General features: G+C 43.9%; 1 protein-coding gene across 1 annotated transcript in view; it reads right to left on the bottom strand.

Moving 5' to 3' along the window:
- LOC138287583 (sodium- and chloride-dependent GABA transporter 1-like) overlaps positions 1 to 21,633 on the bottom strand; it is a 596,565-nt gene extending 574,932 nt beyond the window's left edge. The window contains exon 1 of the mRNA XM_069228141.1: positions 21,499 to 21,633. The gene's annotated coding sequence lies outside the window, so the exon portion shown is untranslated. The remainder of the gene's footprint in view (positions 1 to 21,498) is intronic.
- Positions 21,634 to 22,272: the final 639 nt, after the last annotated feature.

Raw genomic sequence — 22,272 nt, 5'->3', positions numbered from 1 at the left:
GTGCTCTTACCAAACTGGATGATAATACACCAGTCTCAATCCCTAAAAGCTCTGCTAAACCCTTTTCTATTCTGAGTGGGTTTGATAACAATATGGACATACACACACTAAAAGAGCAGTTTTGGCAGATTAAAAGGCAGATATTGGACTTCTATGATGAATATGTTGTAACATACACAAGAAATCGTGCACGTGGGCTCTTTTCATCAATGCATATTTCACTGTTGCCAGAACCAGACATTCTGTTTATCTGTAAGGTAGAAGAAGTAACAGAGCAGCTGATGGAAACTACTGCAAAGCAATTTGAAAACCTGAAAAAAGAAAATGATCACCAGCTTTGGCTTAAAGAACAGTATGCTACCTTTCCAAAGACTTCTATAGAGCAGATTTTCCCTGCTATGAATGAATGTCAAAAGACTGCTCCAGTTATAAATATATCAGCCTCTTCTTCGGAATCTCTCTCAGCTAGTAGTTTTCCAGAGAATATCCCTGTACAATTGACTGAATCTCTGAGAGATTTGACACCTATTGATTCAAAGGATGGATCAGAGTCTTCAGAAGGAAGTGTCTCAGCCCCTCTATCAGAACAAATAAAGCCAAAGGAAGAAGAGAGTCATGATACAGACTCCCATAGCTGCACCTTAAGAAACCAAGAAATGACTTTTCTGGAGATTAATGGCAAGTTGTGCAACAGTGTTGAAGAGTCTGAATCTAGTGATGACAGTGGTTCCTGCCTTGCCGTGAACAAACCTGCAGATATTGCTGTTCAAATGGCGCACACACCAGAATTTTCAGATTGTGGGGATACTCCTGCCCTTTCAAACAATATCATAGAATTTTCAGACAATAAAGAGACAGTTCCTGTTTCAAGTGAACTAATGGATTTTTCTGACCGTGAAGAAATACCCGCAATTACTAAGAATGTAATGGACTTCTCAGAAAGTTTGAAAATCTCTTCTGTGTCAAAGCAAACTGTGGAGATTTCAGACAAGGAAGAAAGCCAGCAATCTGAAACTAAACAGCCTGTCATAAGAAATGAGAGCCTTCTCCTAGAACAGGACCCAGTTGCAGCCTCAACCACTGATTCTGACTTGCTGTTCCCTGCCACTGCGTTGCCTGTTTCCAACTCAACGGTTAGTGAAGAACAGATCTCTGATCTACCAGTATCTGATTTTGATGTAAAATCAGCCACACCAATGCCACCTGCTGTGTCTCTGAAATTAAAGACTCCTGAAAACCAGCAATCTGAAACCGAAGTTCAAGTACTGAAAAATATATTATGTCCCACTAAAACTAAAGACTTGAATTTGTATCTTGTATTCGAAGATCTGATGATAAGTACTGTTCTTAGTGTTTTATTGCAAGAAACCATCATCAATTCAAAGGCTAGAGCTGAAAATGTAGGTAACAGTGTAAAGGTGATTTCTGAAGAGACTCCAGTTCTATTTCTTTCCAATGAACAATCTTTCAATGTTAACAGAGTTGAAGATAAACTACCTGTAGTAGAAATGCTTTGCAAAGAAACCATTTCTGATACCACGAACACACCACAGAGCACTTGTAATGAAGAAATCCCAGTCTTGTCTGAAGATCACCCTAAAGAATTAGTTTGTGGAACTTCTACATTTTCAGATGTTAATCCAGTTTCTAAAGACTTAAAAACTCTTGTTGATCCTGTGATTGATACTCCGAAGTCATCCAAAACTAAAGAAAATTCTGATTTTTTCATCTTTACCTTGAGAACACCAGTTACCCATGTCTCCCAAGTCTCTATGCTTTGCAAGCCTCAGACCACAATTAATGCAAATACTGCTGCAGAAACAGACATATCCTGCTTGTCAGAAGGAGTTACAGACCTTACAGTTACTAATACGCCAATTATCTCCTCCAAAGAAGACAGTACTGAACAGGAAACTAAAGTCCTAAAGAACACCGCCCATGATGCAATTCCAGATCTCCTTGCTCCTGAATCCACTTCACCAGAAACCAACTCCATGCACTCCTCTTGTGTCACTCGAACAATAAAGAGGAAAGACATCGGAGCCCATATGGGTATTTATACATGCTTTGCTCATTGGAAGTTTCACCTATGGCAGGACTGTAAACTTATCAACCAAGGTTGGTGTTGGATTTTCTTGCTGTGGCTTTTCCTCTTCAACTTTTTTCAGCCAAAGGATCGCCTTCTCTTCTTGAGCAGACTGGTGGGAGGGGGTATACTGTTACGACTCGGTCGTCCCATCTCCAGGGGGAGCTGTAAGGGGACTGTCAGAAGCCTGGGAATCACCTTGAGCACCTATCTAGAGTCCCTTGCTGACCCCTGTTTGTTTCTCTTTTCTCTATGGTTCACTTGTATAGTACTACATTTGCTTCTTGGGACTGCAAATCCCATAATGCACAGCTTGGTAGTCAGGAAAACCCGGATTCTGTTTCCCATTGTTTTCAATGGGAGAAGTCCAGTTGCTCCTTTTCACTGGATCTTCTCCTCCAGGACTTGCAAGTGTCCGAAACTACAAACACCTGAAACCTCTCCTGTGCAGCCCAGCTTGGAACTGCTTATAAGCAGCCATTTCCTCAAGCTCCCTGTCGTGCATCGGACTTCAATTCCTTTGTGTTACAGACCCCTTGTCGGATGGTGTTCCAGTTTTGTTCCTGTTCTGTTCCAGCCTGATCCTGTTTCCTGTTTCTCTGCCCTGCTCCTGATTGTTCCAGCCAGAGTCTGCTCCCTACTTCTTAGCCTTGTACCTGTTTGTTTCTTCCAAAGCCTGCTCCCTGTTTCTCTGCCCTGCTCCTGCCTTGTTTCAGCCTGAACCTTCTCTCTGTTTCCCAGTCCTGTTTACTGCTCATTTCCTACTCCCTGTATTCCAGTCCTGTCCTTGCCTGTTCCAGCCAGAGCCTGTTCTCAGTTTCCCAGTCCCGTCTCTGTCTGTCCCAGCCAGAAGTTTGTGCCCTGTTTTCAAGTCCTAGTCCCACCTTTGCTTCAGCCTGAGCCTGTTCCTAGTTCTTGCCTCTGCCTCTTTGTTTGTTCCCTTCTGTTTCTGTTTCTTCTTGGTTCTTTGTGTCTGGTAAGTGTTCTATCAGTCTTCACCAGTGTATACGTGTACTGGGGTTGGCTCCTGGTTTCCAGGAGGCAATTCCAGCCCCCATCCTTGTCCAGTGTTATACGTTGTATTTCGTGCCTGACAGTGTGCTATTGCTGTTTTCTCAGGAATCGCCACTGTGTTTCCAGCTGGACCCACAAGAGCGTGTCCTGTGTATGTAAGTACTATCCTTGTTTGTGCTCTAGGGTCCAGAGACAGAATCACTTCTGCTGCCTCCTTTCTATGGGGCTGGCAGGGTGACTATCTGTAAGAGCAAACTGCACAGAGGCATTGAGATTCCCTGTCACTGTGGGAGGTTCTGCGCCTTACTCTGTGTACAACCCCAGCGTGTTTGTCCACTGGTAATCCGTTTCCTGTTTGTTCACACAAGGGTTGCTCTGCTTTTACTTTCCTGTTTCCTGTGCCTATCCATAGCTGTCCTTTCCGTGTATGCCTTTAGCTGCTCTTCTGCCCCAGTACACTACCTCTGTAGGATATTCGGTGACCTCAAGGGGTGTCCCAACCAAAGTCCTGATCAGCCCTGCCCGAAACCGTGACAGTATTAGGGTACAATTCCCAGTTGTTGGACACCTTACATGGCCATATTCAGGGTTACCATTGTGAAGCTGGACATAGGTATTGACCTGTGGTAATGACCACAGCCATAGTGAAAATGGCTGTGAAAGGGTGCATGCACCATTTCACGCAGGCTGCAATGGCAGTCCTGCAGAAGCCTTTGCATGGGTTCACTATGTGTGACAAAAGTAATGCTGCAGTCCATAGGGATCCCCTGGAGCCCCAATGCCCTGGGTACCTAAGTACCATATACTAGGGACACTTAAGGGGTGACCATGATGTCAATTTTGGATGAAATACTGGATTACTAGTATGTAGTGAAACATTTGGGAAAAGAGAGAGCATAAGGACTGGGGTCCTGGTTAGCAGGATCCCAGTGACACAGTTAAACACACTGACAAACAGGCCAAAAATGAGGGTAACCATACTAGAAAGAGGCTACTTCCTTACAGTAGACTTTTATTAGTGTTTGTTATTCAATAACATCTTGTGGCTTCATCATCAGCCTACAGTTACTTAGACTAATGACATCAGATGCATGCTACTTCCGAGGTGGAATGAATATTAGTTGTTTCGTTAATGTGGAGATGATACGCTTGGCAAGGGGTACAACAAGAATGGTTGGTGCTTATGTTTCTCATTTGTTTAAGCCGTAGCTACCCAAACAGGGCTTCCTAGCACCGAGGACCGTGAAAGAAACACAAATAAGCTCATCTGCACTTGAAAATCCATGTTTTTAGCAGTTTTCTAAAAGTGATTTTGTTAGAACTCTGGCGGAGTTGAAGAGAAAGAGCATTCCACAGTCTTGCAGCCATGTATTTGACTGAGCGTCCACCCTATTTTGTTCTGCTAAACCTAGGCAAAATAGCTATGTTTTAAATGCAATAATCTGGAAGGGTGGCAAGGCTACATCAGATGTCTGAGATATATTGGGCCAGATCCAGAAAAAGGCCTGGAACGTGATACAGAGAACCTTGAATTGAATTCTTTTTTTTCCACTGATAACCAATGTAAGGCTGAAAGCTGTGAAGAGACAGATTGGTATTTAGAAAATATGTAGAAGTAGCTGCAGTGTTCTGGATCATCTGCAGATACTTATTGATAAAGTGTAAGGTACCACTCTCTGTGATGTCCTCTGCATTGCTGACATCCCTCAATGTCTGGTCCTTGGTTTTGGTGTTGGGTTCTGGATTGGACTACAACCACGCATTGATTGCTACATGTGGTCTGGTACCCCGCTATTGGTGTAGAACACACTCCGGTGTGTCTTGGTGTTTTGCCACTTGGTAGGGAGACAGATCGGACCTCCTGGAGTGTGGTGATCTCCTCCTGGGTGGCTGCTCCATCAGTAAATCCAGTGGACAGCAGGTCAGTGAGCCGGACGTTGTGGTTGGTGCCTGCAGGGTGCAGGAAAGTGGCTCTTCCACTTCAAGGGAGATGCTGGCGGCTTGGTGAAGTACTGAAGATCCTCTGAGGATTTTGGAGGATGCACAGCTGCAGGACGAGTCAGGCTGCTGTGATTGTCGGGACAAGAGCAGGTAGGCAGTCAGAGTTTTTACCAAAAAGTCCGCAATTCATGCTTCTTTGGCTTTTCTTGGTCCTTCTTCTTGGGTAAGACGAATCTGTTCTTCTGGTGTCAGGAGGCCAAATAAATACTCAATTTAGGGGTGTTTAGAGGAGTGTAGTGTAGTAGCCAATTGGCTACTCACTCTTGGGATGACTACACCCCCTATATGACCACTTCCTGTGGGGAGTGGGCATAACCCTGTCCCAGAGTTCCTAGTTCCACCAAAGCAAGATGGTGGAACCCTCCTTTTGTAGAGCATATCAGGCTGCTTACCGTAGGGGTGTGAATAGCCTGTTACTGCACCACACCTACCTGCAAAGCTAATTTCCCACATGCCCTGGAGACAAATGGGCCTCAGGGCAGGAGGTGGCAACTCCCAGGTCTGGGGGAAGCCGGAGTCATGTACCAAATGCGGCTGGGCTCTTTAAAGTCTCTGGCCTTGGTATGTAGATTCACTACCCATCCTCCTGTAGGAGGTAATAATACCTTCCTCCGGAGTAGGCATTGTTTCTGGCCTCTGAGAGTGCAGGCTCCCACCTCCATGGGGTCAGAAACATGACTGTGGTGGCAGGCTGGTCGATACCAGTCAGCCAGCACGCTAGAGGAGCAGTAGGTCTCATGGGGCATCCCTAAGATGTCCTCTGGGTGCATGTCATCATAAATCCACAACTGGTATCAGTCTGGATTTATTAAAACATTGTGTTTGATACCAAACTCCGTAGGTTTCAGTGAAGCTGGGTAACTTGTAATGATGAACCTCCAGTACATATCTTGAGATGGCTTTCCTGTTCACTCTCAATATCTAGTGATCGAACTAGACATTACAGCAGCATATCTGTGTCCACCATCAAGCATACTGCTCCCTGCCTTAGGGCTCTAATGCCTGCTGTAGGGGTGACTTAAATATATTTAAATGTAGTGAGTTCGGCATGGAACACAAGGAGTGTGCCTTGTCGTGTTTTCTCGCAAGGCTTGCACCCTGACACGCAGTCTGCAATGGCAAGCTGTGTGCTATTTTTAGGGAAGTCCCTTAGGGTGCACAACATAAAGGTATGGAGGTGGGGGTGTGGAAACACATGCTTAAAGTGGGGCAGGGCACACTTCTGTCTTTAGAGGCACAGGACTAAACTAAGAACACTTCTTTGAAAGCCATCTTGATCGCTAAGTTTGGGCTCACTCCTGAAAAGTACCACCAGAGGATCAGGGACAGTAAGAAGCTCCCCAGTCAGTCTTGGGTGGATTTTATGGACTACTCTAGCAAGGCACTGAATGGCTGGATGTGGTGCTGTAAAGTTATTGACTACAGTGGATTGTACAATCTAATTTTAAGAAAGAACATGTTCAGTACATGTTTTACAGAGATGCACCAGCACCTAGTTGCCAGCAGGCTGACTGACACCTGTAACCTTGCCAAGGAGACAGACCTCAGGCTCAGCACGAGATTGTCCTTTAAGGTATCTGGGAGTGACCCCAAGAATGGTGGTTCAGGTTTCTCCACCAGTGTGAGGGGGGGGATTAAAGATTACTCAGACAAGTTCCACTATAAGGGGGGAGGAAATGGTTTCCATACCCCATCTGAGAAACGGGGGGTGGTTCTGGTGGGCAGTGGCCCCTCGTGCCCCATTTCTAACCCTGCTGCTTTGAGTGCTCACAGTTAGGACACAAGCAGGGGGACTCTGTCTGGCCAAAGAAATTACTCACTGATGGGACCTCTACAAGGATAGCCAGTATGACCTTAGGGCATAAGTATCCCCAGGGTCAGGTCAAAGACCATACCATGATCACCCTTTGCTGGAAAATAAGCTCAGCGTTTGAGCTGGTGATCCCTGAGGGTGGGAGTCATCACTTCCACCAGGTAAAAGCGAATGGGGTCCATGTCACTGTTCTGAGGGACACCAGGGCTAGCCAGACCATGATAGTGGAAAGGCTAGTTTCTCTAGAGCAGTACTGCTGCCAGTTGTGTAGTGTAGCTCAGGCCCATGGGAATGGCTTTTTCTGCCTGATGGCCCTGGTATCCCTGGAGTGGGTGGGGAGGTAACCCAGAGGAGGGTCATAGTTATTCCGCAGATGCCCATATGCTGCATTCTGGGGAATGAGGTGCCCCTCATTTTAGGTGAACTGAGAGGGGCCACCACACATCGTGCCCTAACAGTTCATTTGTCTGTGGGTACCACTCCCAAGCACAGGGTACAGGAGCCCAGATGGAGAATCGGGGTGAGGGAAGACTCACCCCTGTCTCGTGTTCAGCCTCTGGGTACAGATCCTGGATTGAAGAACCAGCTTCAGGATACCACCCCTGAAATAATGGGAGGTTGAGTAGAAATCAGGTGCCAAATACCCTTTCTGTTGCCCCCCTCTCTGAGAACCTCAGAGGTCAATGAAACCTCAGGAGCCCATAGGGAACTTCTTGCTAACCTCCAGTCTGAAAGAGAAGCCTACCTAATGTCCCTGCTTAGAGCTTCCACCTGGCAGTGGGTTGTCAAGGGCCTGGCTCCTGACATTGACAGCTGTAAGGGGCCTCTGTTGACTGTTTCCTTATGGGGTTTATGGACAGAATTTTCCTTGGGTTGGAGACAGACATCTGATCCAAGGGGTAGAGTGAGCCACATCACTTTTTGGGCCATGGTGGTACTGTCTGCCTACTGGGATGCATCTGTGAGCAAGTTAAGGTTAGGTGCTGCACAGATGGAATCCACAGTGAAGGGATCCCCATGGGTCAGTCCAGTGGCTCAAGATAGCACATACAGAGTGGACCTACTGAATTCAGAGAAACAGAGAACTGACAAGTGCCTCTGAATGACAGGGCCTTCATCACTGTTCTATTGCCTAAGCAGGGAAGTCCATCAAGGTATTGATTAGTTTCTCCTGGCTTTAGGCCGGGGGGTGATGTTGGACCTGGCCCTCTCTGCAGTGTCACCCCCAAACACTTTGATTTAACCTCAACTTTTTATTGAATTTTTGTTCGCATTTTACCACTGCCAACCAGTGCTCAAGTGCTTGCGCTCTCCCCTTAAAACATGGTAGAATTGGCTTTTACCCAATTGGTCCATTACATTTACATGTAAGTCCCTAGTTAAGTGGCACTACTTGTGCCAGAGATTGTAAATTAAATGCTACCAGTGGGCCTGCAGCACTGATTGTGCCACCCACTTAAGTAGCCCTTTAAGCATGCCTCAGGCCTGCCATTGCAGCTTGTGTGTGCAGTTTTAAACTGTGATCTCAACATGGCAAAATATATTTTTTAACACTAGCTGGTGCCCAAGCAGTGGTAGAATGCACACCGATAGTAAACATGAAATCATCAATAAACTTTTTCAGATGCTCAAAGGCGAAGTTTTGGTGTGTAGCCCTGGTGTTTGCTCTGCCCAAAACATGCATCAGTATTAACACTAGCTTGTGGGGAGGCAGTGCACCCGACCCAAGATGCAAAAACGGCAGGTCCATAGGCGATATTAGTCCAATTTCATACATTTTTGCCCAATTGGTTCAAACTTCAATACTTTATTAGAAACATGGTGACCCCAGTATTAGACATTCATGCAAAATGCAGTTCCAAGCTTGAATCTGCAACATGTAACATTTTCGAGATTCATCATAAAAAACATAATATCATCAACCCAATGCATTTCAGGATAAACCCTTCGTCAGGGGTAGCTATGATAAAAATAAAATATTAAATCAGGTTATGTGAGAACCAACAGTAGACAACATGTTATTCATCAGTGATGAACAGTCTAATTATACCAATTTCAACATCACATGCATGACATACAGCTCTAAAATATTTACACAAAACCCTCGACCAAAGCAACCAATGAGCGCAGTCACCTAAAATCTAAATAGATTTTTGTATAACATGCATGAAGAACCACAACTAACTGACAGACTCCAGACCAGCCATAGGAAAAATAACCAATGACTTAAACTGAATAGTTCTACTGAAATGTATATCTTCATTGTGAATAAAAAATGTAACCCATTTGTGTCAATTGTGTTTAGAAAGTCATGCTCCGTGCCAAAAAAAGTGTGGTGGTGAAAGAAACACTCCTATATATAAACAAATAGTTCACTCATGTTATATTTGTTATGTGGTAAAAATATCCACTATCGTATGTGAGGACTGTTAGACCTGACAGCCTTAGGATGGTCACCCCTAACTTTTTGCCTGCTTGCCTCCCTCCACTTTTTGGACACTGTTTTTTGCTGGTTTTAGGACTCTGCGCACTTTACGACTGCTAACCAGTGCTGAAGTGCATATGCTCTCTCCCCTAAAACATGGTGACATTGGTTCATACCCAATTGGCTTATTTAATCTGCTTGTAAGACCCCAGTAAAGTGCACTACTTGAATGCTAATAGTGGGCCTGCAGCACTGATTGTGCCACCTACATACGTAGCCTCTCATTGCAAGGCCTGTGTGTGGAGTTTCACTGCCACTTCGACTTGGCATTTAAAAGTACTTGCCAAGCCTTAAATTCCCCTTTTTCTACATAAAAGTCACCCCTAAGGTGGGCCCTAGGTAACCCATAGGGCAGGGTGCTATTGCGGTAAAAGGCAGGACGTATACCTGGCAGTGTAAAGCTCCTAAATTCCTTTTACACTTCTGTTTGGCCTGCCCCTTTCATAGGCTAACAATAAGACTACCCTCTTATACTGTTTGAGTGGTAGATTCTGATCTGAAAGGAGTAACAAGGTCATATTTAGAATGGCCAGAATGGTAATACAAAATCCTGCTGACTGGTGAAGTTGGATTTCATGTTACTGTTTTTAGAAATGCCACTTTTAGAAAGTGAGCATTTCTCTGCACTTAAATCCTTCTGTGCCTTACAATTCACGTATGGCTAGGTTTAGTTGACAGCTCCCTTCTGCATATTGAATGGGTCTTCCTGGGCTGGGAGGGTGGAGGGCCTGACACTTACATGTCAAAGAACAATAGCCTGCCCTCACACAAAGGACTGCCACACTCCCTACTGGGACCCTGGCAGACAAGATAGAACAGAAAGGGGACCTTGTGCACTTCTAAGCCACTCCTTGAAGTCTCCCCCACTTCAAATGCACACTTGGGTATTCAAGCAGGGTCTCTGACCTTACCAACTCAGACACTTCTGGACAAGATACCACTGGAGAAGAAACCCTGAACCATAACCTGCAACCTGCCAAGAGGAAGTGCCTGGCTGCCCAAAGGACTCACCTGACTGCTTTTCTGCAAAGGACTGCTGCCCTGCTGTTGCCCTGCTGTCTTCTGGCTGTGCTGAGGAGTCCTCTCCAAGGGCTTGGATAGAGCTTGCCTCCTAATCCCTGAAGTCCCAGGACCAAAAAGACTTCATTCCTGCAAAATAACTCTTTTTTGATTCAAAGCCTGCAAGAAACGATGCACAGCCTGCATCACTGTGAGAAAATCACCGCACACCGAACTGGATTGACCCAGCCTGATTTCCCGAGAGGAGAACAATGCAGCACCAGCGTTGCAACTGGTAATTCGACACAAAGCCAAGTCGGAATGACGCAGCCCGACTTCCTGAGAGGACTCAACGCAGCACCTGCGGTGCAGCAGAAATTTTCACGCATCACCCACCGGGTCGATGCAGCCCCTGTGACTTCGTCCTGCACGCTCAGAATTTCAACGCATCCTCCCCGGGGCATCCGAAAACTCCACAACCCAAAGAGGATTCCAGTCTGCACGTCGGAAATCGACGCAAATCCTGCCCTGTGTGAAAACTCAACGACACATCATCTGTGTGCACTGGAAAAATCAACGCACACCTCCCCGTTTTCCAGCAACTCCTCCTCTGTGGTCCCTTGCAGAGAATTTGAACGCAAACCAGGTACTTTGCGCTTGCAAGAGACATTTGTTGCTTTTTAAAGACTAAAGCCACTTTATATAATTTTTACAGTGATATCTCAACCTATACTTATTGAATCTTGATCGTTTTGACATGCATCTTACCAGATAAATATGATATGTTTTTCTAAACAACTTGTGGTGTATTTTTGTGGAGTTCTACTGTGCTATTGCATGATTTATTGCAAAAATACTTTTCACAATTGCCTTCTTAGTTAAGCCTGACTGCTCAGTGCCAAGCTACCAGAGGGTGGGCGCAGGATAATTTGGATTGTGTGTGACTTACCCTTATTAGAGTGAGGGTCTTCGCTTGGGCAGGGCGTAACCTGACTGCCAACCAAAGACCCCATTTTTAACAAGGACCATTACATCAACTCCATGCCAAAAGTGAAACGCAAAGCTCATCCAACCACTGTATCAAACAACTGTATGAAAAGGTGCAACAATTAGACTGCTGCTGTGAATACAAAGAACGTTTGCATCAATAACTCAAAAAAGTGTTCAATTAACTTCAACAAATAGACTCACTGGTAACGGTCGGCCTGTCCGTGAGACCTCCATGAAAACCAACAGGTGTGCTGGTTGCCTGCTGAACACTCAGGCCGTCATTACGAGTCTGGTGGTCGTAGGACCACCAAACTAACGGTGGCAGTTGGACTGTCGCCAATGCAGTGGTCCAGCCTCCATATTATGACCGCAGCAAACGCACCACGGTTGGACTGCCGACACTGCCAATTTTTTACCAGCTGATGGCCTGGTGGTGGCGGCAGTCTTAATCCGCCAGCCCTGTGGATTGCAAGCCGTTGCACTGCCATGTAAAAGCTGGTGGAGACGGGGTGCCGGGGACCCCATTGGGGCCTCTGCACTACCCGTGCACTTTGCATGGGCAGTGCAGGGGCCCCATGGACAGCCCCTTCATGCTTTTCACTGTCTGCTTAGCAGACAGTGAAAGGCGCGATGGGTGCTGCTGCACCTGACGCATCGCAACATTGCCTCCGGCTCGATTATGAGCTGTGTCAATATGTGGGTTGTTTTCTACTGGGCCAACTGGAAACTGGTAATACAGGCTGCGGGAAGGATTCCGCACTAGTGGTCTTCTGAATGTGGGAGTTTGGCGGACGGCATTTTCCGCCCGCCAAACTCGCAATGAAGGCCTCAGTGAGGTTACTATATGCCACATGTCCCGGAACTAGCCCAATGAAAAAATAGGAATAGACATAATACTGATATCACACCATGCACTGCATGCTTAAAAGTGAAAGAAAGCGTACACAAGTGCCTGTAATTTGACAATATAGCGGAATCACACTGAAAATGGCAAACATTGTCTTGAACAACATTGGAACCGGGCACAAAATTCATAATAACATCTGTTAAACAGTGTTCATCTGACGTATTTAAATGCATATGTGGATATTAGCTTAACGGGTAATAAGTTTAACATGTACGACCGAAAAATCAAACTATAGTTGCTCATTGTTAAAGTGATTATAAATGATTCCTACTGATGTACTGAATGAGCTCAATATTTGAAACAATACGTGAATCTGCAGTGCTCTTCTAACATATGTACTGAAGTGTCTACTTCCTTTTCAAAGATAGATATTGTTTTATGAAACACTATTATAAGGTGCAAATTGTGGATGGGACTGACATATTAATATTAATGGTATGAATGATAAAATGGATACCAATAAGAAACATGAAATTATCAATTACCTTTTTCAGATGCTCAAAGGTGAAGTTTTGGTGTGCAGCCCTGGTGCGTGCTCTGGCCAAAACATGCATGACTATTAACATGAGCTGGTGCCCAGGCGGTGTGCCAGGCCCATTGTGTGCAACTTAGTCTAATTTTTTCAAACTTCAATACCTTATTAGAAATATGGTGATCACAAAGTAACACATTGTGCAAAATGCCATTTCAAACTTATTTCTGCAGCATGTGACGTGTTCAAGATTCATCAGAAAAAAACATAATATCATCAACCCAATGCATTTCGGGACGAACTGTTCGTCAGGGGTAACTGTGATATAAAAAACATGAATATAGGTCCTGTCAGAACCAACAGTAGACAACATGTTGTTAATCAATTATAAATAGTATAATTGTACCAATATCAGTATCACATGCATCCTATGCAGCTCTAAAATATTAACATAAAACCCTCATCCAAACCAATGAGCACAATAACCTAAAATATAAATACGTTTATGTAATATACTATGCATTATAAAACAGTACTAAGTGATAGACGCCAGACCAGCCCAAGGAAAAATGATGAAATTGACATATAATGAATGGTTCTACTGAAATGTACATTTTCATCTTGATTAAAAACTGTAACCAATGAGGACCAATATGTGAACTCCATGTCAAAAGTGAAAAGTGAAGCTTACCTAACCACTAAATCAAACAACTCTGTGAAACGGTGCAGCAATTAGACTGCTGCCGTGAATACGAAAATGTTTGTGTCGATAACATCAAAAAGTGTTCAATTTAACTCCAACAAATGGACTCACTGTGAACGGTTGGCCCGTCAGTGAAGCCTCCATGAACAACAAGAGGTGGAGCCAGCCTGGACCCTTTAAAGTGAGCCTGAAGGTGCTTTTAAAAGCTCTGCTATGTGGTGCAAACCTGAGCAGAACATACGCATCACCTCTGCTGCGAGGGTTCACCCGACTCAAAGGATTACGATTTACCCGTCAGCCACATTGAAACCACCACTTGTGCAAAGATTTCCCGGCACAGACCCTCACATCCCTCATCGGCAGCAGTCTCAACAACAAAGCTGGACTCCTCATTGCAGCCTCACAGCTCCTCAGAACCGATGCATCCCTGACTGTGCGATGTCTTCTCGACGTCGGACTTCTCATCATAAACCGTCATCTATGGTATCACCGACAATGACACAAGTCCTCTCACCACAGCCTCATCACATCTAGGAACCGACGCATCCCTTCAGCTGTGCGACGCCTCTTCAATGCAGACCCTTGCAAAGCTCTGTAAACCACGATTTAAAGCACTTTGTTCAATTAGCATAGTAAGATGAATAGTGTCAATTGTGAATTACTCTAAAACATTCTGCTGAATGACAACAACATTGCTACTTGGAGATTTTTTTTCTGCCATATTTAGAATTTTAACAGCAATTTTTTCATTGGTAAAGTGAATACCTTTTTGACTAATCAACTAGTTATTTGAATAATTGAGTCACACTTGTTTTATATTAATGTTAGGTAGACTTATAAAGCTCTCAAATACCAGAGGGTGTCTTGGTGCTGAACTGCTGAACCAAGAGACTGAGCCACATTTAAAGGTTAAAAAGCCAAGTTTTTAAGGCATTCCTGAATATCAAGAGATTGGGTAACTCCTTAATTTCCATGAGTAAGGCTTTCCATTCCTTGGGAGCATAAAACAGAAACTTCTTCCACCCCAAGAAGCTTTCTTAATCCTAGGGACTCACAGATGTTTAGATTTTGCTGACTAGAGTGTTCTGGATAGAGTGTACCACTCCAGACATTCCTTCAGGAATGCGGGAGCCAAACTGTGTAATGTCTTAAATGTAATACATAAGACGTTAAAGATAACACTTTTCTTGATTGGGAGCCAATGAAGATCCCTCAAGGCCTTAGAGGCTGACTGAAATGTAAACATGTTTAAAAGAAGGCAGGCCCGCCTTGTTCTAAATAACTTGTAGTTTGTTTATTAGTTGCTGCTGCAAACAAGCGTACAGTCTATTACAATAATCTTGTTTGGAGAGAATGAGTGATGAAACCATCAACCTCCTCAGTCCCGGGGAATGTAGGGAAGGATTTTCTTTATTATTTTTAGTGCATAAAATGTAGATGAAGTAACTGAGTTTATCTGGTCAGTGAACGTCAACCTATATTCTAAGACAATTCCATGATTGCGGTCTTTCTTCACCGGGGACTGGAGTACCCCCAGATAATGGGGCCACCAGCTCAGGGACAAGAAGGGAGTTTAGGTAACAAACAGCAAAACTTAGGTTTTACGAGTTTAGTTATAGACAATTACTATTCATCCATTGACTGACTGCTAACATGCAGTCATGGAATTTGGACTCTATAGGGAGTCATTCTTTTTAAACACATGATTGCTTTTTGAGTAAATGATTGCTTTTTAAATTAAATGGTTGGTATTTAAAAATAAAGTTCCATTACTATTTACAAATGCATATTGTAGGGAGATTCTAATTTATCTCACAGTCACTTTTGAACCAAAATCTGTCCAATTTGTGAAGCTATTGTATAGCGTGCAGGCTATTACAGTAATCTAGTTTGGAGAGAATGAGTGATGAAACCATCAACCTATGCAATCCCGAAGAATGTAGGGAAGAATTTTCTTTATTATTTTAAGTGCATAAAATGCAGATAAAGTAACTGAGTTTATCTGGTCAGTGAACGTCAACCTATCTTCTAAGACAATTCCAAGATTGCGGGTTTTCCTCACTGGTGACTGGAGTACCCCCAGATCATGGGGCCACCAGCTCGGGGACAAGAAGGCAGTTTAGGTACCAAAGTGCAAGACTTCGGTTTTACGAATTTAGTTGTAGACAATTACTATTCATCCAGCGACTGACTGCTAACATGCAGTCATGGAATTTGGACCCTACAGGGAGTCATTCTTTTTAAATAAATGATTGTTTTTTTAATAAATGATTGCTTTTTAAATTAAATGGTTGGTATTTCAAAATAAAGTTCCATTACTCTTTACGAATGCATATTTTAGGGAGATTCTAATTTACCTCACATTCCCTTTTGAACCAAAATCTGTCCAATTCGTAAAGCTATTGTATAGCTTTTACAGAACACAAAATGAAAAATGAAACTATTTATCTACCTAATGGTAACCATTACGATTTGTTTATAAAATGCAATTTCTCCATCCACAAAGGAATTTCTAGGACAATTATTTTTACTTTCAGTCTTCATCCGGTGAATGATGCCACAAAACGTCTCAGAACCCAAAATGACATCATCAAGTGAATGAATATTCTAGAATATCTGTTGTTTCTGATTGATCTGAAATGGCACTGTGCTCAAAATGCCCAATTCCACATCAATGTATATTGTATTTGTTAGACTTGACATCCTTGGCGTGGTCTCCCCTAACTTTTTGTCTCTGTTTCCCAGGTTGTTGATGTGTGCTGGACCCTGTTTTTGCTGTTTTTGTTACTCTGGACACTTTACTACTGTTATCCAGCGCTAAAGTGCAAGTGCAACTATGTAAGATATATTTGTAATTAACTTTCCATGATTGGCATATCAGATTTACTAGTAAGTCCCTAGTACAGTGCACTAGACGTGCCCAGGGCCTGTAAATCAAATGCTACTAGTGGGCCAACAGCACTGGTTGTGCCACCCACATTAGTAGCCCTGTAAACATGGCTCAGATCTGCCACTGCAGTGTCTGTGTGGGTAGTTTTAAACTGGCAATCCAACTTGGCAAGTGTACCCACGTGCCAGGCCTAAACCTTCCCTTTTCATAGATGTGTGGCACCCCTAAGGTAGGCCATAGGTAGCCCCATGGGCAGGGTACTGTGTATGTTAAAGGTGGGACATGTACTTATGTGTTTACATGTCCTAACAGTGAAATACTGCCAAATTCGGTTTTAACTGTTGCAAGCCCTTTCTCTCTCATAGATTAACATGGGGCTGCCTTTAAATATTAATAAAGTGCAGATTCCCTTAGGGAGCAAATTGAAATATGGAGTTTAGGGTCTCTGAGCTCACAATTTGAAAATACATCTTTAGTGAGGTTGGTTTTTAGATTGTGTGTTTGAAAATGTCACTTTTAGAAAGTAGGCATGTTCTTGCTTAAACCATTCTGTGACTCTGCCTATTTGTGGATTCCCTGTCTGGGTCAGTTTGACAGATGGGCTGTTTGCACCTCTCTCTAGGCAGTGACACAAAGGGAGCTGGGGTGTAGCCTGCATATTCTGATGAGCCCTCTGTGCTAGGAGGGAGGGGAGGAGTGGTAACTCACACCTGAAAGGGCTGTGCCTGCCCTCACACAATGCAGCCTCCAACCCCCTGGTGTGTGTCTGGGGCCTGGCCTGGGCAAGGCAGGATTTTGCAAACAAGAGAGACTTCAGAGGCAGAAAGGGGTATAAGAAGAGCACCTGAAACACCTGAAAATTAGATCACTTCTGGAATCAAGAGCAACCTCTGCCAAGGAGAAGAGCTGAAGAGCTGAGGAGAAGTGCTGCCCTGCCTATGACTGTGCTTTGTGGAGCTATCCTGCAGTTGCTGCTTCTGCCTGTGAAATGGGATAGACTGGACTTTGTTGTGCATTCCTGCTTGTGAAGAACCTCCAAGGCTTGAACTGAGCTTGCCTCTCGTTGTTGAAGTCCCAGGGCCATCAAAGACTTCCCCTGCCAGCACCTGGACTCTCTGCTGAGACACCTGCCCTCCTGCCCTATCCAGTTCCTGGGCCTTTGAAAGGTGAAGTAGGCAGACAAAGACTGAAAATCCATGCACAGACCGCTTTGCGGGAAATTTTTGACACACCTTCCGTGACGCGGCTGATAATCGACGCACCGCCGGCTTCGCAGCAGAAATCAATGCTCCACCTGCATTGCAGCTGGAAGATTGACGCAATTAGGCTGGAGAAACGCAGCACCCGCTAATGGAGGCTGATAATGACCCAAAACCCACGCAACATGATTTTGTGATATCGTGTGACCAGATTTTCAACGCAACATCGCTGGGCACAGAAAAACAACGCAAAGCCTGCCCAAACCTGAGGTGCTTGCCCAGATCGACGCATCATTCTCTTGCAGGAGAGAAAAAATGGCACAAGCCACCCAGATCGGAGGAGGAATGACGCACAGTCTCACTTGCGAGTGAAACATTTACGCATCCTTGGCCTTTTTTGATCCACTCTCGCCCATGTGGCTTTATTTTGACGCTACCCAGGTACTTTTGTGAAATAACAGCATTCTCGCTGTTTTCTAAGGATTAAGGCTCTTATTCTTTGAAAATTCATAATTTGACTTGTGTATGTTTGATTTTTGTCATTTTGGTTTTGTTTTGTTTACATAAATATTTTCTATGTTTCTAAAACTGTGTTGTGTCATTTTGTAGTGTTTTCACTGAGTTACTGTGTGTGTTGGTACAAATACTTTACACATTGCTTCTGAGGTTAAGCCTGCCTGCTCGTGCTAAGCTACCAAGGGGGGGAGTGGGGTTAACTGAGGGGGATTCTCCTTTACCCTGACTAGAGTGAGGGTCCTTGCTTGGACAGGGGGATAACCTGACTGTCAACCAAAGACCCCATTTCTAACAGTATTGTACCTCAGCATTTATACATTTCACTCAATTGAGAAGGCCAGGAGGCTATCCCATTAGAATCAGGTTCCTGGTACCCCATATTAATACATTTTGTGGATCTTGCGAAAAGCCCACTTTTATTCACTTTTGGTGATCTTAATGTCACCCTGTTGTGATAAGTGTTGTGTCTTTTCCTTTTTCATGGAGTTCTATTTAAAAATCATTTATTGCTGGTATCAGTTAATTTCCCTTCAGTTTCCACAGCTTCAACTTCTTCACCTTCAGAGCCCTGGTCTCCACCACCTGTCTAGTTCCCTGCTTTCTTCTTAAACATCAAGTCGCTGTGCAGCAGCACCGGCCCTACCTCAAGCTGCTGCTGGCCTTTGACCCACTCCTCACAGCCTCTATTACAAGGCACCAAAGCATTAGCTCGTCCAGTGAGAGAGTTAAGATTATGGTCTGAGTGAAGAACTTAAGTGAAACTATTCAAGCTTTAGGAACTGCAACTTCTTTGAGTAGCAGCCTCCCATCACTCAAAACTTTTCGAGAAATGGAAGCTTAATTTAAGCTGGAGCCATAGCCATTCACTGTGCATTGTCGAATTTGCCATAGAATTCAACGTGTAGCCTACCTGCTAAAAATATGAATCTCACTGGGTCCAATAAAGCATTTAATCTCATACGTGTTGATAAAAAGGGGATATTGACATGACAACACGTGAGGAATAGGGTAAAACATTACAGAGCAAACCCAAAAATGAAAGGTAATGATATTGACAAGTTCAGAACAGTCACTAAAACAATAGTCTACCTTCTGCAAATGTCCTTGGTCTTGGGGTTTGGTTCTACCATTGATTTAACTGATGCCTGGCACAAGTACTTACTCGTGTCTCTGATGTTAACACGTTTAACGCTGCTGTCATATATAGATGTTTAATTATGCAACTGGTTTGTGGCCAGTATGTTAACAGGTACAGCTGAATGACCTACATATACCTACTTATAGAGGACATGCTGCTAGTTTATTTCCCGATGTTTTTGAACTTGCTGGTTAGAGGGACTTCTCTGGCATAAGAGGCAACCTTACACCTCTTAGAGGGATTCATCAGTTTTTTACTTTTCTGCTCATGCAAGCTGTGCCCCACCAATGAATTAGACCCTTAAACATGTACCGCTCAGGGAAAGGAAATAACTCAGGGCCACATGTAGCAAGTTCCGATTTTGCGATTCGGAAATTGCGAGTCAGTGCGACTCTCAATTTCCGAATCGCAAATTCGGATGCAGAACGGTGTCTCAGACACCGTCTGCGATTCGCTATGGGGTCGCAAAGACCCATCTCATTAATATTAATAATTAGGTGGGTCGCATTTTGCGACCCCATACCGAGTCCTTGCACTCACAGGGATGGTGGCCTGCTGAAGACAGCAGACCTCCATGCCTGTGACTGCTTTTTAAATAAAGGAAAACGAGTTGCAAAATAAAAAAAATACTGAAACCATTTGGTTTCGTTTTTTCAGAGTAGGCAGTGGTCCATTGGACCACTGCCTACTCTGAAAAAACATTTTGGGCAACATTCACATTCACGCTTTGCGAATGGGTTACCACCAGTTTGACACTGGTGGTAACTGCGAATTGCTTTGCGACCGCATTCGCGGTCACAAAGCAATTTAGCATAGCGATGCGAGTCGCAAATAGGAAGGGAACACCCCTTCCTATTTGCGAGCCGCATTCACAATTTACAAGTCGGTACCGACTCGCAAATTGTGAATGTGCATCCCAAAAGGCTTTTTGCATGGCGCAAACTGCGCTTTCTACATCTGGCCCTCAGTTCTTTACAGAAACTGCAAGATCATACACCAAGCAATTCAGTGACCAGTGTGTTCGTGCATGACTGAGGAGAAAACATTAAAAATGCAAGCGTATGCTAATGCAGCGGATAGCCTGTTTGACCAAAGAGTGACAAGCCTCATGGCATAGATGTAAATTGATAGTTGCTACCTATTGCGTATCCATTAACTCTCATCTCGCTTCTATTTTTAATCCATGGTCCCATGGGTCAAGAAACCCGTGGATGGGGTAGAGAGCAAACATGGACTTTTGAGCCCAATTTCCATGCTCTTCAATCGGCCCCAAAGCTGCAAACAGGAGGTGTTTTGCGGTGCTAAGTATGGGACAGGGCGTCAACCCTCTCACGTCATCTTGAGTTAAAGGGTTCCGTGATCTCGCTCACCTACCCCTGGCATTTTAGTTAATTGATGCACATGACTCACAACCTCTTTATGGACATTTTGAGAATGTGAGACTTGCACATTTTGGGTCTAGAAGCTCGTGAAAAGCATGGCATCATGAGCGTGCCATGACCATACCCACAAGTGCACCACTTAGGGAACCCGTGTCAAAGCAACTGATAAGCGATCACCTTGAGGGGTCTGCTATTTATATACCCACAAACACCGACACGACGGATGATCCCATTGAAACAGAAAACAGACTCAGGTGATAGTAGCCGAACGCGACAGTGCGGAGAGGACACAGTGACGGCCGTACAATGCTACACAAACCTCAGTTAAAATAACACAAGTTTTGTTTATCTCTAGTTACCTACGTGAGAGCGCATTAATAATCATTCTGCAAAAGCAACACTTCACACTACGGAGACAGTATCAAAAGTACATTGCTGCTTCATGTCTTGTTCAGGTATTTTAAAAATGCAGTTTTGTAGCATATATTAAGACACATGACCTGACAACATGACATGATACGGGCTAATAATATCCAAACGACATAACATAAACATAGCATCATGTAATAATAAAATAGCCTAGAATAGCATATATGTGACAAAATGTAATTAACATCCTCAAAGATCAGAGTCTAACACAACATAACACTATAGACTAACACAGGATAGCATGACACAATATGGCACTGCATATCATAAAACAAACGTAAGATAGCATAGCCTACCATGAGGGTATAATATATCATAGCTCGAAATAAAATATAGCAGAGTGTAGGAAAATATAAAACTTAACATATCATAACATGGCTTTGAATAAAATTACATGTTTGGCCTGCTCTATGCTTCTACTTCCTCGCCCTTTCTAATTCCCCCACCGGTAAGATTTCTGGTAGACCAGGTTACCTCTCAGTGTACCAGTCAGTATATCCCGGACCGAACAAGGTGATCGCGGCTCTGGAAGGCTTCCTCCAGGACTAAATCCTCATTGACCTTGGTGAGCTTAAACAGGAGCACTTTGAACCCCTTCTGTAGACAAACTACTTCTTTGCGTGAGCCACTGTCCACCCGCCAGCCCATATTCTTGGCCATCAATACTATTATTAGCGAGAAGTTAATGAGATCCGGGCTCATGTCTGATCAAATCATTGGTAAGGACATTCGCATCATTGGGCAAATGACAGAATCACACAGAAATGGACATTCACAAAGCTTTTTTTAGTCCCTGGTATCTAGCTGACAATCCTCCTAGCGCTTTATTCAAGTGCATGTCTAGCTAGGTTACCCTCCAAAGATAACCATGTTAGTGTCTGGGCTTCAAAGTCTGAATAAGGGTAAATTAACATTTTGAAATACACAGGTTTGTTCCTATTCTCTTTTTACACCCTTTTAAAATCAGAAACTCAGGGTGGCGTAGGTTTGTGGAAAAATTGCAAGTTATCACTTTTGAAAAGTTTCCCGTATTATATCAAAACTCTGCAAAATGCATGAAACTGGAAAAATAACAGTATTTCAGAATTAGGAGGAACAGTCTGCAAACTACTTTCACTGCCATTTACACTGCACCAGGTCACTTATAAATCACCTATATGTTAGGCCTTCTGCCCTGAAGGCTAGGTGCAGAGTACCTGTGTGTGGGGGCACCCATGCACTAACAGAGGTGCCTGACGTCATCCAGGA

This window comes from Pleurodeles waltl, chromosome 4_1, assembly GCF_031143425.1.
Source record: "Pleurodeles waltl isolate 20211129_DDA chromosome 4_1, aPleWal1.hap1.20221129, whole genome shotgun sequence".
Lineage (NCBI taxonomy): Eukaryota > Metazoa > Chordata > Amphibia > Caudata > Salamandridae > Pleurodeles > Pleurodeles waltl.
This window is presented reverse-complemented; position numbering and strand designations above follow the sequence as displayed.